This window comes from the organism of the source record quoted next, unplaced genomic scaffold (genome assembly GCF_019419815.1).
Source record: "Pyrus x bretschneideri cultivar Hongxiangsu unplaced genomic scaffold, Pyrus_bretschneideri_v1 Contig29, whole genome shotgun sequence".
Lineage (NCBI taxonomy): Eukaryota > Viridiplantae > Streptophyta > Magnoliopsida > Rosales > Rosaceae > Pyrus > Pyrus x bretschneideri.
The window spans coordinates 2,871,994-2,886,492 of record NW_025999601.1 but is presented as its reverse complement, the minus strand read 5'-3'; positions in this window follow the sequence as shown (position 1 = coordinate 2,886,492).

The following is a 14,499-nucleotide window of genomic DNA, read 5'->3' as shown; positions in this document are numbered from 1 at the left end:
ATGGATCAAAACTTCATATTTATCCTAATTAACAAAAGGTCAATCGAGTTTCAAAGACATTAATGCACCTAAACTTGACAAATTACAAACTAGTGCCGTTACATGTAGAGATGGCAACGTTTTTCTCAAAATTTTGATATTTTTGGATAGGTCGGTCATCCCGGCTTTAGACTCTGCATTGTAATTTCTATTTTCCACTTATGCTTATTCAGATTCTGCATCGAAGTTTCTATTTCATTGTAGTCGAATTAGTCACAACTTATATTAGATGTTAGGGATACCTAAATTTTACATCCTCAAGGTTTAAGATGATTATTAAACTGGGCCAAAAAGTTTCAATTTTCTCAAATTGCTCCCTAAAGTTTTGAAATTGTTTCAATTAGCATCTCTTGTATATTTGAACGTCTAATTATCCTTTACATTGATCAGTTTTTTAGGTTATGTTGTGCAAATGTGACCCAGTTATGGATTCCATCACCATGTCATCAATTTAATGAAAATTCAAATGATTCATTAGACAAAAGGTGTACATGTATTGTCAACTTTTGTGTACATGTATTGTCAATACCCGATCTCGAGATATGCTATCATGCCTCGCTTCGAGACATGACCAAAAACAAAACAATGGTTCAACATCGCATTACCTTTTTCTTTTATATCATGACTGAATCTAACCTTTGTGTTAGACTGCCTACATACCCTAACACGGATCAAGCCATTCGTAGTTCACAGTTTGATAAACTCTGACATTTCTCATAGTACTTCTAGCAAAAAAACATATAGTTCTAGAATCACTCAATGAAACTCGAGCATCATGAGTCACCAGATTCCACACTACATAATGAAATTATATGGCAGCTAGGATTGTCATTTTGTCATCCACGTGCATCATATGTTTTCCAACACAATTCTACAATCACAAAAAATAATCAATCTCATGAATCCAAGCCACACAATATTAACATTTAACTACATTAATCAACCAACAAGACCAAATATCACTCCACTAATTTTTAATAAAACCAACCTCTATAAGGTTTACCGTATTTCACTACTAAAATCCAAGTATCCAACATTGTAATCCAAGTTACAACCACAAGCGTGAACTTGAGTAACTTTTATGCACAAGATTTCAGGATTCCAAACTAACTTAACGGAATTGAAAGTGAAATGGAATTTCCGGACCAACTTAATGAAACCCAATCGGAGGTAGGGTACCAGATCATTGAACGAAACCGAATAAGGAAAAGGATTCTAGACCACTCAACAGAATCCAGCTAGGAAGTTGTTGCCATTGCAAATATGCTAAGCAAAACCATAGGCATAGTCTAATAGTATAGGTAGTGATCACCCATCGCTGATACACCAAGCATAATCACTCATAGAATACGTACGATCCTCCATCGAGGATATATCAAGCAGGATGGTATCCTATAATACTAGGTGATCACCTATTGTGAATGTACCAAGCATGATTGTTCCTAGAATACGTATGGTCCCCTATCGTGGATATACCAAGCAGAACCATAAGCATAGTCTAATAGTGTATACAGTGATCACCCATCACATATATACCAAGCAAGATCACCCAATGCGGATGATCCTCCATCACGAATATACTAATCAGAACCATAGGCACATATCCAAAAGTATGGTCTTCCATTGCAGATTAACCATGTAGGACCACTTATGGGAACAAGGTTACCAAATAGGCAATGACCACCAATGCGGATTAACTAAGCAGGACCATCTATAAGTACCATGTACCTAAGCAGGCAGTGACCCTCTACTGTGGAACTAAGTAGAGTTGCCCCTATAATACGTATGGTCCCCCAATGCGGATTAACCAAACAAAACCATAGCCATGCATCAAATGTAGTGGTCCCTCAATCGGATTAACCAAGCAGGACCACTCATATACCACATTGCTACATGGTTCAGTTATATCATCATACATCACATATCATACATCCTACATCATGCGTCGTATTTCATACAACAATACAACACGAATCACAATTGTAAGCACACACACTATCGATTCCATATGACAAACCTGTAGAATTATCAAAGACAAGGGCCAAAGGCCCACTTCCAACAACACCGATATTGTTCCCAACTTGATAATTACCACCTGCATAATTCGTCAGTGTGAGGTTTTACCATAAAAGGCTTTGGTACTGGTTAGAGTGAGGTTAGCATATTTAAACTCTTCTTTTCACCAAGATACGATCGATGTGATATATTTCAACAAAACCAAATATCTTATCATAAAGACATACAAGTCGTACATGATACTTTAAATATGTACTTCGCTCATCTTTTCATACTAGCACTCACACATATTGTTTATATCATCTAGAAGTTTAACAAACACGTAAATCAACGGTAAGGTGCCACTTTTATGCAAACCAAGGTGCACATCTCCAAAATGGCCTGTTGATTAGAGTAGGTCCGCCAAACCCTATTAGGTCTCTAGTAATACTAATTCTAGTATTTAAGAGTGATTCAAGACATTTGACCAAAAGTCAGCCCTCAATCAACGTAGTTAACGGTAGGGTCAACAACCTTACGTAGTCCAATCTGGAAGATCTGCACATCAGATTTGATCGTAACTTCCTAAGATCCTCAAATATTACGCATAAGCACTTATTATAATTTCATGATAAACCAACAACTGGACCTTCGTCTACAAAGGTCATGTGGCCTCATTATGAAACCAGGTTCGATTGGTCAAATTTCATCAAACTGATATCAAAATCAGATTCAACGCACCAAATTTAGCCTAGGAAGACAAGATAGGTCATCGAGGCCATGAGCCACTGCCAAGCGGTAGCAGGTGCCGCAGGCTTGCTGGATTTTCCAACTAACACCAAAATGACTCAAATACACCAAAATGAATATCTCGAGGAGTAGAGCAAGAGTTATACCTTCACCGGAGTCTAGTTTTGCCCCAAAAAATCCTGAAATCAACAAGGGACCATCAGAAATCTTCAAAATCGGTAAATGTCGATTTGACGTTACCGGTGCTTTAACAACTTGAATTGTGGTTGGGTTTTGATGTTGGGATGAAGATGAGTCGATTGGTTGTGGTGGATGACGTTGGCATGCACGGAGGAGGACGATCACCGCTGGCGAAAATCTGGGAAAAAGGTGAAGCTCGACTTGCCGTGAAAATGAGGCCAAATAGGGCAACCTTGGGGTATTTCTTGTTCATGAGGGTGAGACAGTTTAAATGGTGGTGGAGGGGGCAGATTCCATCCTTGAAATCGGCTGGAAAAACCCCTTGAAATTTGTCGAGAAAATGGGTTAAACCTTGCTAAGGAATAAGAAGTCCGAGTCGCATATGGGTCTAGTTCCTGCCCCTTTGTCTGCCCCCCCCCCCCCACCCCCCGCTTCAGCTATATATAAGTGGGCAAAAGACTAATTTTCCCTTGCCTTTGCAAGCTTATATCTCTTTAGTTACAAATCCAATTGGCGAAACGGTTTTCGCCTGCGCGTTTGTGTTGTCGAGCTTTATCCAAAAATATTAAGAGTGATTTCAAAAGGTCAGCGGATTTTTTATGGTTACTTATGAAAATCAAACTTTAAGAAACTAAAACTCAATTAATGAAATTAAAATAATTTCACAAAATTGTGAGGCACAATATTTGAACAGTGAAATCCAGGGATGAGATTTCACATCGATACAATTTCAAAACCTTTGGGCAATGTGAGGATGTGAAACGTAGGTTATCATTTTGAAAATCACCCCAAGCATAGAGGTGCAAAATTAAGTTTGCATAGATTTTGTACAACTGTTGGCTACTTTTATCTATTTTTCTTGTTTTCGACTTGAACATATACTGCATTAAGTAACCTTTATGGCTTAGAGATTAGCACCGGATTGTTGGGAGTCCAAAACTCAAAACCTAATCCTTAAGCTATAAGCTTCACTCCGTCCAAAGGAACATTTTAAAAAACAAAGCTTAAACATATGTTTTATAAATAGGTAAAAGTTAGAGAGATAACCTTTATTAGTGACAGGAGCGAAGTAGGTGTAAAATATTACACTGTAACTATAGCACAAAAGGATGACAAATAAAAGAGGTAGGAATATATACTGATGTTATTGATCTTTCCTTTCTTTTCTGTGTATCTTGATAGTAGTTGGAGTGTTCTATTCATAGAGCAACTCCAGACAAATATTTTGAAATTTACAGTACACATCTTTGAAAGTACGATCCTCCTTCATCTCCCAAGTCAATATCATTTTGTGTGGGCATTGAAAATTTGTGTGGGCATTCATAATACTGCCAATGTTTTCAACACGCCTCCTTGGATGCCTACATATCAATATCAGTTGCCTCGTTAAAACCTTGCTTAGTGGGAAAAAATCATAGCGAAGGAAAAAGAGTACAACTTTACCTGGATTGTTGATATAGTGTTAATTATGCTTATGTTGCCTCGTTAAAACCTTGACAGGAAAAATCCAGTGGGAAAAATCCTAATCAAAAGAAAAAGAGTACAACATGCATGTATCATGGATGCTCCCCTTGATTCTGCATTCTCCAAATTTATTTGATTAGTAAGTCGAAGTAATCCGATACTTTGCACTATCTTCTGGAATGTGCATTTTGGTAGAGATTTGGTGAACAAGTCTGCCAGATTTTTATTGGAATGAATTTGTCTGACTTCAATAACTTTAGCCTTTTAAAGCTCATGTGCACTGAAAAACTTTGGAGATATGTGTTTAGTTTTATCGCCTTTGATGAATCCTTCTTTCATTTAGGCAACACATGCTGCATTATCTTCATGGATGACAGTTGGAGTGTTTGTTTTTTAGGGTAGACCACATGAATTCCGAATATGATAGATCATTGATCTTAACCAAGAACATTCACGACTTGTTTCATGTAAAGCAAGTATTTCTGAATGATTTGAAGATGTAGCAACTAATGTTTACTTTGTTGAGCGCCAAGAGATTGTTGTATCTCCATTTTTGAACACATATCTAGTTTGTGAGCGGGCTTTATGCAGATCAGAAAGAAAACCAGCATCTGCATATCCAACAAGGACTTAGTCATTTATGGATTTCTTTGACTAGAAGAGACCCACGTCTGTTGTCTCACAAAGGTATTGCAATACATCTTTGACTCTCTTCCAATGATGAATTGTTAGAGCAGAGCTATACCTTGCTAACAAGTTGACTGAAAAAGCTATATCTGGTTTAGTACATTGTGCTTAATACAATAAAGCACCTATTGCACTTAGATATGGTACTTCTAGACCAATGACCATTTCATCATTTTCTTTTGGACGGAATGGATCTTTCTTAATGTCCAGAGAACGAATGACCATTGGTGTGCTGAGTGGATGAGCCTTGTCCATGCTAAATCGCTTTAGGATTTTTTTCAATGTAAGCTGATTGGTGGACCAAAATTCCACTAGCACAATGCTCGATCTGCAGGCTGAGACAAAATTTTGTTTTTCCAAGGTCTTTCATTTCAAATTCGCTTTTCAGATATTCAGCAGTTTTATTGAGCTCTTCAGGGGTTCTAACCAGGTTCATATCATCGACATATAATGCCACTATAGCAAATCCAGAGTTGGATTTCTTAATGAACACACAAGGGTAAATGATATTGTTGATATATCCTTCTTTAATCAAGTACTCACTGAGACGATTATACCACATTCGTCCAGATTGTTTCAGCCCATACAATGATCGCCTTAATTTGATTGAGAGCATACCTCGTGGTTTGTTAGTTGTTTCAGGCAACTTAAGTCATTCTGAGACTTTCATATATATGTTAGCATCTAATTCTCCATATAGATACGGGGTGATGACATTCATAAGTTGTATGTCAAGTTTTTCTGAAACCACTAAACTTATTAAGTAACGGAACGTAATGGCGTCTATTACATGAGAGTATGTATCCTCATAATCAATTCCAAGTCTCTGGAAAAAACCTTGTGCAACGAGTTGTGATTTATATCTTGCAATCTCGTTGTTCTCATTGCGTTTCCTTGTGAATACCCATTTGTAACCCATAGAGTTTACACCAGGCAGGGTTTGGATTAATGGTCCAAAAACATTTCACCTTTCCAAGGAATTTAATTCTGCCTGGATTGCATATTTCCACTTAGACCAATCTTGTCTCTATTTGCATTCATCAACAGAGTGGGGCTTAAGATCATCACTTAATATGATTTCAGTGGCTACCGTAAATGTGAACATGTCGTCGATGATTATTTCATTTCGATCCCACAATTCATTAGTACAAGCATAATTTATGGCGATTTCTTTGCTTTCATGTACCTTTGTTTCTTCAGGTACAGGTGTCTCATCAAGGACATTTTCTTTTTTTGAAAGTACATAATCATGAATTGTGGATTGTCATTCATTTTTTCTTCTTGAATGATTTCATTTGGATTCAGTTGTGCCCTCGACTTTCTCTTTCAAGTGGCTGAATCTTTTGAACCTGGGGGTCTACCACACTTCAAGCATGCACCAGATGAATCATTCGCTGCCACTTTATTTTTTCTAACAAGGACATCAATTCTTGCAGGTGCATTTGCAGCTGATATATGTGATTTTGTCACTTTCATAGCATCATTAAATATATCTGGCATTTAATTAGCTATACTTTGAAAATGAATAATCATTTTCACTTCATTTTCACATTGCGTGCTATGTGTATCAAAATGAGATAAGGTGGGAACAACCTATGTCAGCTATTTTCATTCTTCTGGAACTGTCTTTTCTCCCCTTAACGACGGGAAGACTGACTCATCAAAGTGACTATCAGCAAAACGAGTTGTAAACATATCACATGTCAATGGTTCCAAATATCTAATGATAGATGATGAATAAAAAACTATGTAAATTCCCAGTCTGCTATAAGGTCATATTTTAGTCCGTTGTGGTGGTGCAATAGGTACATAAACAGCACAACCAAAAACTCGTAAATGTGAAATGTTTGGATAATGCCCAAACATGAGTTATACTGAGGAGTATTGATGGTTGGCTATAGGTCTCAATCAAACCAATGATGCAGCATGTAAGATGGCATGTCCCCATGCAGAAACTGGCAATTTTGTTTTCATGAGCAGAGTGCGAGCTATTAACTGAAGCTGCTTGATCAATGCTTCTGCTAAACCATTTTGAGTATGGACATGAGGAACAGGGTGTTCAACATCAATGCTCAATATCATGCAGTAATCATCAAAGGTTTGAGACGTAAATTCACCAGCGTTATCAAGTCGGATTGACTTAATGGGGTAATTTAGGAACTGTGCTCGTAAGTTAATTATCTGAGCAAGAAGTCTTACAAAAGCTACATTCCGAGTAGATAAGAGACAAACATGTGACCATCGGGTAGATGCATCAACCAAAACTATAAAATATCGGAATGGTCCACAAGATGGTTGAATAGGCCCACAAATATCCCCTTAAATTCTTTGCAGAAATGATGGGGATTCAGTATCAACCTTTAGTTGTGATGGTCTAATTATCAACTTCCCTTAAGAATAAGCATTGCAAGGGTTATCATTTGAGATAGCAATGTGTCTGCTCAATAATGAATGTCCATTAGAGTTGGTGATGCTTCTACGCATCATGGTAGATCTTGGGCGACCCAGACGGTCATGCCAAAACATGTAAACTTTTGAATCAATGAACTTCTGGTTCATGACAATATGTGATTCAACTGTCTTTATGTATGTATAATACAATCCACTCAACAAACCACACAACGTCTCCAATATACGCTTATGGGTATCATTGGAGGTAATGTATAGATACTCTACATTTTCTGCACTTTTCGTTTCAATATGGTATCCATTTAAACGTATGTCCTTAAAACTTAACAAATTTTGAGTAGATCGAGTAGCGTACAACACATTTTGTATGGACAATATTGTTCCATTTGGTAACATAATCTGAGCTTTCCTTGAGCCTTCAATCACATCTGATTGCCCTGATATTGTTGTTACCCTTACTTTTGTAAGCATTAATCTTGAGAAATACTTTCGATCTCGAAGTATTATATGCGTGGTTGCACTGTCTGCAAGACAAATATCTCCGTTATTTCTCATGTTTTGAGAATGACCATACTTTTTATCCATGCTTTCTGAATAAGGGAATCATAGTTAAAAGTAAGTTATAACAGGAAATTTAAATGTCACTTTTATTGAATTTGAAATGCTAGTTTTAAACTACAAGTTCAGTACATCAAACATAAACGATTTTGTCCGACAGGTAAACTTCATTCCCCATTTCCATAATGAAGTCCAAGACATCTAGGTGGGTTGTGTTCAACTGCCTTGATAAGTCACATACAAGATCAGGTATATCCATTGGTTTAGCGTGGTCGAGAAAATTGGTCTCGACACCCTTATCCTTCAGGGAGGTTTGATATAGATCCACTAGATGTTTTGGGGTACGACAAGTACGCGCCCAGTGCCCATTGCGACCACACCTATGAAGGACTCCTTCAGAGTTTCTGGGAGCATTGGTCATATAAGCTCTGCCTTTATGGTGATTTACATTTTTGAAACTTGGGCCTGCATTATACCTTGGAACTTGGTTATGAAACTGGACACCATGATTCTTGCCCTTCCCGTTCCACCATCTTCGTCTGTGGCCACGTTTTCGTTTATGATTATTGCCACCAGAGGATGTGGCGTTGGCTTCGAGGGAAACAACATTCACTTCTGGGAATGGTGCAGATCCAGTAGGTCGGGAATGCTGATTTTTCAGCAGGAGCTCATTGTTTTGTTTAGCAACCAAGAGCACAGAAATCAGCTTGTTATATTCAGTGAAACCTCGCGCTCTATACTGCTGCTGCATAAGCATGTTGGAGGCATGAAAGATGCTGAAAGTCTTTTCCAGCATATGTTCCTCAGTGATGGTTTCCCCACAGAGTTTCATCTAGGAACTAATTCTGAACATTGCAGAATTGTACTCAGCCACTGATTTGAAATCCTGGATCCTTATGTGACATCCCACATCGCCCAGGGGAGTGATCCTTATATGTATATTCCCATCCCTTCCTAGCACGAGGCCTTTTGGGAGTTCACTGGCTTCGGGTTCCATCGGAACTCCGAAGTTAAGCGAGAAGGGGGCTAGAGCAATCCCATGATAGGTGATCCACTGGGAAGTTGCTCGTGAGTTCCCAAAAACAAAACCGTGAGGGCGTGGTCGGGGCCCAAAGCGGACAATATCGTGCTACGGTGGTGGAGCGGGCCCGGGAAGTGATCCGCCCCGGGCTGGGATGTGACACCTTAGGTGAGTCCACTCATAATGAGCTCTTGGAAGAATCATCGTTTTCTGATGATTGTATCTGTTTCTTAATGCCTTCCAGAGAGCTAACAGATCTTCAATCGTTAGGTACTCGCTTTTTAGTCTTTCACCAAGGTAACGACGGATAAAGATCATGGCCTTCACCCAATCTTGAGAAGATGCATTGTTATCCTCTTTGTTTGTTTCTGCAAGATTCCCTACCTCTAGATGAATCTTGATATCCACTACCCAGGTAAAGTAGTTTTTCCCAATAATGTCCAGGGCAATAAAATCAAGTTTTGCCAAGTTCGCCATTTTCTTTTCTGAAAGAAAACTGAGATGTGTAAGAACTTGCAATAATATGTAATCTGGGGGACGTAGTGTTAGAACTTCTGACTCTTACAAATTTTTCATTTTGATCTTTTGGGCAAAATGGTAAGCACTCGAAACTTCTGGCTCGAGATTTACATGATGAATGAGGAGAGCGATTATACCGCACCATTCTCATAACATAGGATGAGCGATTATTCCGCACCACTCTAGTTGTAGGAAAATTGAAATACGCAAAGTAGGGTGGGCGTTATACCGCACCACCTAAAATTTGCAGTAAAATTTGATCTGCGGTCCAAGATAGGTGATGATACCGCACCATAAAATTAAATTTGCAGTTCAAGATGGGTGATTGTACCGCACTATCTTGGATTGTAGTAAAATTAACATACATAAACACTGGGTTAGTAATCAAGATCTACACCAAACAAGAAATCAAAGATATATGTAATTGTTAGGTTGAGAACTAAAAGCAGGCATGATGTAAACAGTTCTTTGCGAGGGTATATCTAGTAGTTGAGGCAAATGAAGAAGATGAACAGTAAAATCTTTAGAGGAAACTCTTTTTTTTTTTTTTTTTTTTTTTTTTTCATTCGGCGAAAAGGAATGATTTCTTTCGGCGAAGAGAAATGAGAAATGGTTATATTTAGAGAGTCGTGCTGATAACGTGTTATAAATATGCAAAAGTTAGAGAGATAACGTTTATTAGTGACATGAGCGAAGCAGGTGTAAAATATTACATTGTAACTATAGTACAAAAGGGTGACAAATAAAAGAGGTAGGAATAGATACTGATGTTATTGATTTTTCCTTTCTTTTCTGTGTATCTTGATAGTAGTCAGAGTGCTCTATTTATAGAGCAACACTAGACAAACATTTTGAAATTTACATTACACATATTTGAAAGTACGATCCTCCTTCATCTCCCAAGTCAATATCACTTTGGATGGACATTGAAAATCTATATGGGCATTTATAACACTGCCAATGTTTTCAATACTGCATTCAACATTGCCAATGTTTTCAACAATATGAGCAATTAGAAAAGTCGAGCCAACTATGGAATACAAGGAGAAGACGTCAATGTTATGTCCACTAATGCGGATAAGTGATAGTACTCCTTTGGCATTGCCAAAAAAATACAGACATTTTGATAACATATTTATTGAGTAAAATATTGGAGAAAATTGATGTGATGATTAGAACCAACTCTTAACCATAATTGATGTGGTGATTAAATAGAAAAACTATTTAAAAAATATGCAAGCTAATGAGTGAATTAATAGATAATTAGGTTTCTCTGTTATAACTAACCCCACACTTTGTCGTCCAAAAAAAAAAAAAAAAAACAACCTAACCCACACTTATTAGAATATTTTTTTTGTGATATATGTGTCCCTAAATTATATGATTTTTAGATGACACACTAGATAAATCTTGATTTAAATCACCACTTTTTCTTTGACTCTTGTTCTTTATTTATCCATGAGACGATCTCAAATAAGCAGGTATAGAAATTATAATGGTAAGCCACAATCTAGTCTATGAAAGAATTGGTTTATTTTATTTTATTTTATTTTATTTTTTTAGAGAAGTACAAAATTTATTGATATAAAATAAAACGTACAAAGTGGAGGATAGTGTGCTTAAATGGCCCTCGATAAAAACCTTGTTGTGGCTTTCAACTCGGTCGAAGGAAAAAAGAGCGTCCTACACGAACAACTAACTTTAGCTATCCTCACACCAAGAGAGAAAACAAGCAAACAGTTGTCTTCCATAAGAGTATCTAGCAATAGCTCAAGAGCAGTCGCCCTCCATTGAAATTCATCAATCCTGCCAATCCCAAATCGAGCAAGTCGATGGAAGCATTGGTTTATACATTCATTTTAGTCTCAACTCTAGGAATAATTTTTTTTTGCTATCTTTTTTCGAGAACCACCTAAAGTTCCAACTAAAAGGTGAAATGACTTGTCATTATCTCAATTGAAGTACGGATTTCAACTAGTCCTCGGGTTCCTCTAATGGATCTCTTAGTTATTGAGAGCGTTGCCCAAAAGTAATATATAAGGTGTATCCAGTAGAACTTACAAGTAAACCAGATAAAGAAATGGCAACTAGGGTTATTGTTTCGAATATTACATAGTTTTAAGACAATATTACATTTTTATGATACAATAATATATTTACATTATTCTGACTTATTAATGAAGGACGGAGAAAATTTCACTAATTGACGGACCAAGATCCTCTCCTAATCTAAGGATGAGGATCCTCATGACCAAGGGATGTGGGCCGTTGGATGAAAATCCAACGGTTATAATTATTATAACTTTAAAGGAACCCCCTGTTTGTAACCGTTGGATTTTCATCTAACGGCCCACATCCTTTGGTCATAAGGATCGTCATCCTTAGATTAGGAAAGGATCCTCGTCCCCAGTTGACAACCCCTAAATCTAATCCTTCAAAAATGAGAAAAGTAAAGTTAGGAACATATCCTTGTCACAATTAATTACGCTATGACCACTTACCTCAAAGTCTTCCCATGCTGTTATACTTTTGTTTGAAATTAATATGCAAGAGCGTTGAACTTTGCTGATATATTTTCTATCTGCTACTGCACAAATGCCATCAATTTCGCCGCCCGTTTGCTATTTTCCTTGTCACTTCTGAAAGCAAAAGATATTTAAAAAAAAAACAAAAAAATAAAAAAACAAAAGAAAAATAAAAAAATTAACAAAAATTAAAAACCTATCACCATATCAGAGAAGAAAAGGCAAAAATTCCGGACCATGCATGGCGTTCCATTGCCAGCCTTCCGCCGTGAAGTACTGAATGAGTGACTGAGTCTTTCGATTCGACACGTAATACTTGCCGCTTCTCCATATCTCTTTTGTCTTGTCGCAAAGTGTCGTATATCGACACGGAGCAAGAGTATACACCGAGTTTGTGTCGTGTTTAGCGTGAAGGAAACAAATCAAGCAATCCCCTTGAGTTTAATTTTTATCCAACCAGACCGGTAAACATTTCCTAATCAGGATCACAGATTCACAGCACCTCCTTGGCAAATCGGAAGACAACACCTTTTTGCCGTAAAAAAAAAAAGGACAATCAATATACCTCGATACGTATGATATATAAGAAATGTATTTTCATTAAATGAAACTGGTTACATTTGGAGTATTTATACACAGCAGCTAATAATATTTAGTTAACAACTAATGTAACTAATTAAGCTTAATCTATGAATTAGTTACAATAGAAAACTTAAAGACTAAGCAATTGATGACTTGGACTCTAGCACTGTTGGGTTTATTGAGAATAATGTGTGTCTTTACACCCCCTCAAGCTGAATGGAGGGGAACCAAGTGAAAGCTTGGAACGAAGAAACTGAAATCGACCCTTGGACAGGGACTTAGTGTGAATATCTGCAATTTGATGGAGACTAAGAACAAACTGAACTTTCAGTAGAGAGGCTAAAACCAGTTCTCGGATATAGTGGTAGTCTATTTGGACATGTTTCGTTCGAGCATGAAAAACTGGATTTGAAGCAAGAGAAATTGCAGAGACATTATCACACCAAAGAATGGGAACCCAGGACAGGGGAAAGCCAATGTCCCTGAAAATTTTGCAAATCCAGGTGATCTCGGCAGAAGTGTGAGCCAAAGAACGATATTCAGCTTCAGTAGAGGAGCGAGTAACCATGGGTTGTTTCTTGGCACTCCAACTAATAAGGTTGCGACCAAGATATACACAGTAACCACTTGTAGATCGTCGATCAAATACACAGCCGGCCCAATCAGCATCCGAGAAGGCAGTAAAAGTGAGAGAACCTTTTTTGAACCAGATGCCATCAGTAAAAGTGCCTTTAAGAAAACGTAAGACACGTTTAACAGATTGAAAATGAGTGTCTCTCAGACAATGGAGAAATTGGCAGAGTTGATTGACAGCAAAAGAAAGATCAGGTCGAGTCCAGGTCAAATACTGCAATGCCCCAACAATGGACCGATATTCATGGGGATTAGAGAGAAGTGTACCACTGTGGTCTAACTTCTGAGTACCAAGAGGGGTAGTACATGGTTTGCTGCCATCCATGTAAGTCTTGAGAAGAAGATCCATGGCATATTTATGTTAAGAGAGAAAAATGCCAGCTGAGGTGCGATGAACTTCTAACCCCAAGAAGTAGTGTAGCGGGCCTAAATCTTTGATAGGAAAGAGCTGACTGAGCTTGTTAATGAAAGCATTGCAGGCTGAAGCACTAGGTCCAGTAACTAGTATATCATCAACATATACTAGTACAATAACAAGAGATGGCTCGAAAACAACAAATAGGGAGCAATCAGATTGAGAGTTCTGGAACCCCAGAGAAAGCAAGGTTTGAAACAATTTATCATACCATGCTCGTGGGGCTTGCTTGAGACCATACAAGGACTTAGAAAGTTTGCAAACATGAGATGGCTGTGAAGGATCAATGAACCCAGGGGGTTGTTGCATAAACACCTCCTCCTTGAGTGTCCCATGTAAGAATGCATTGCTTATATCCAACTGGTTTAAAAACCAATCAAATTGCACTGCTAATGTCAAGAGAATTCTGATGGTGACAGGTTTGGCAACTGGGCTAAAAGTTTCCTGGAAGTCAATACCTTCCTGTTGATGAAAGCCCTTTGCAACTAAACGGGCTTTGTACCTGTCCACACTACCATCAAGTTTCCTTTTGATTCGAAACACCCATTTACAACCTACAAGATTTTGATGTGGTGTAAAAGGAACAAGAGACCAAGTGCCTGTAGAATGCAGGGCTTGAAACTCCTCAGCCGTGGCTTTCATCCAGTGGTCATGCTGTGAGGCTTGGAGAAAGGTGGTAGGAACAAAATTTAAGGAATCAATAGGATGTTTAGTAGCAGCCA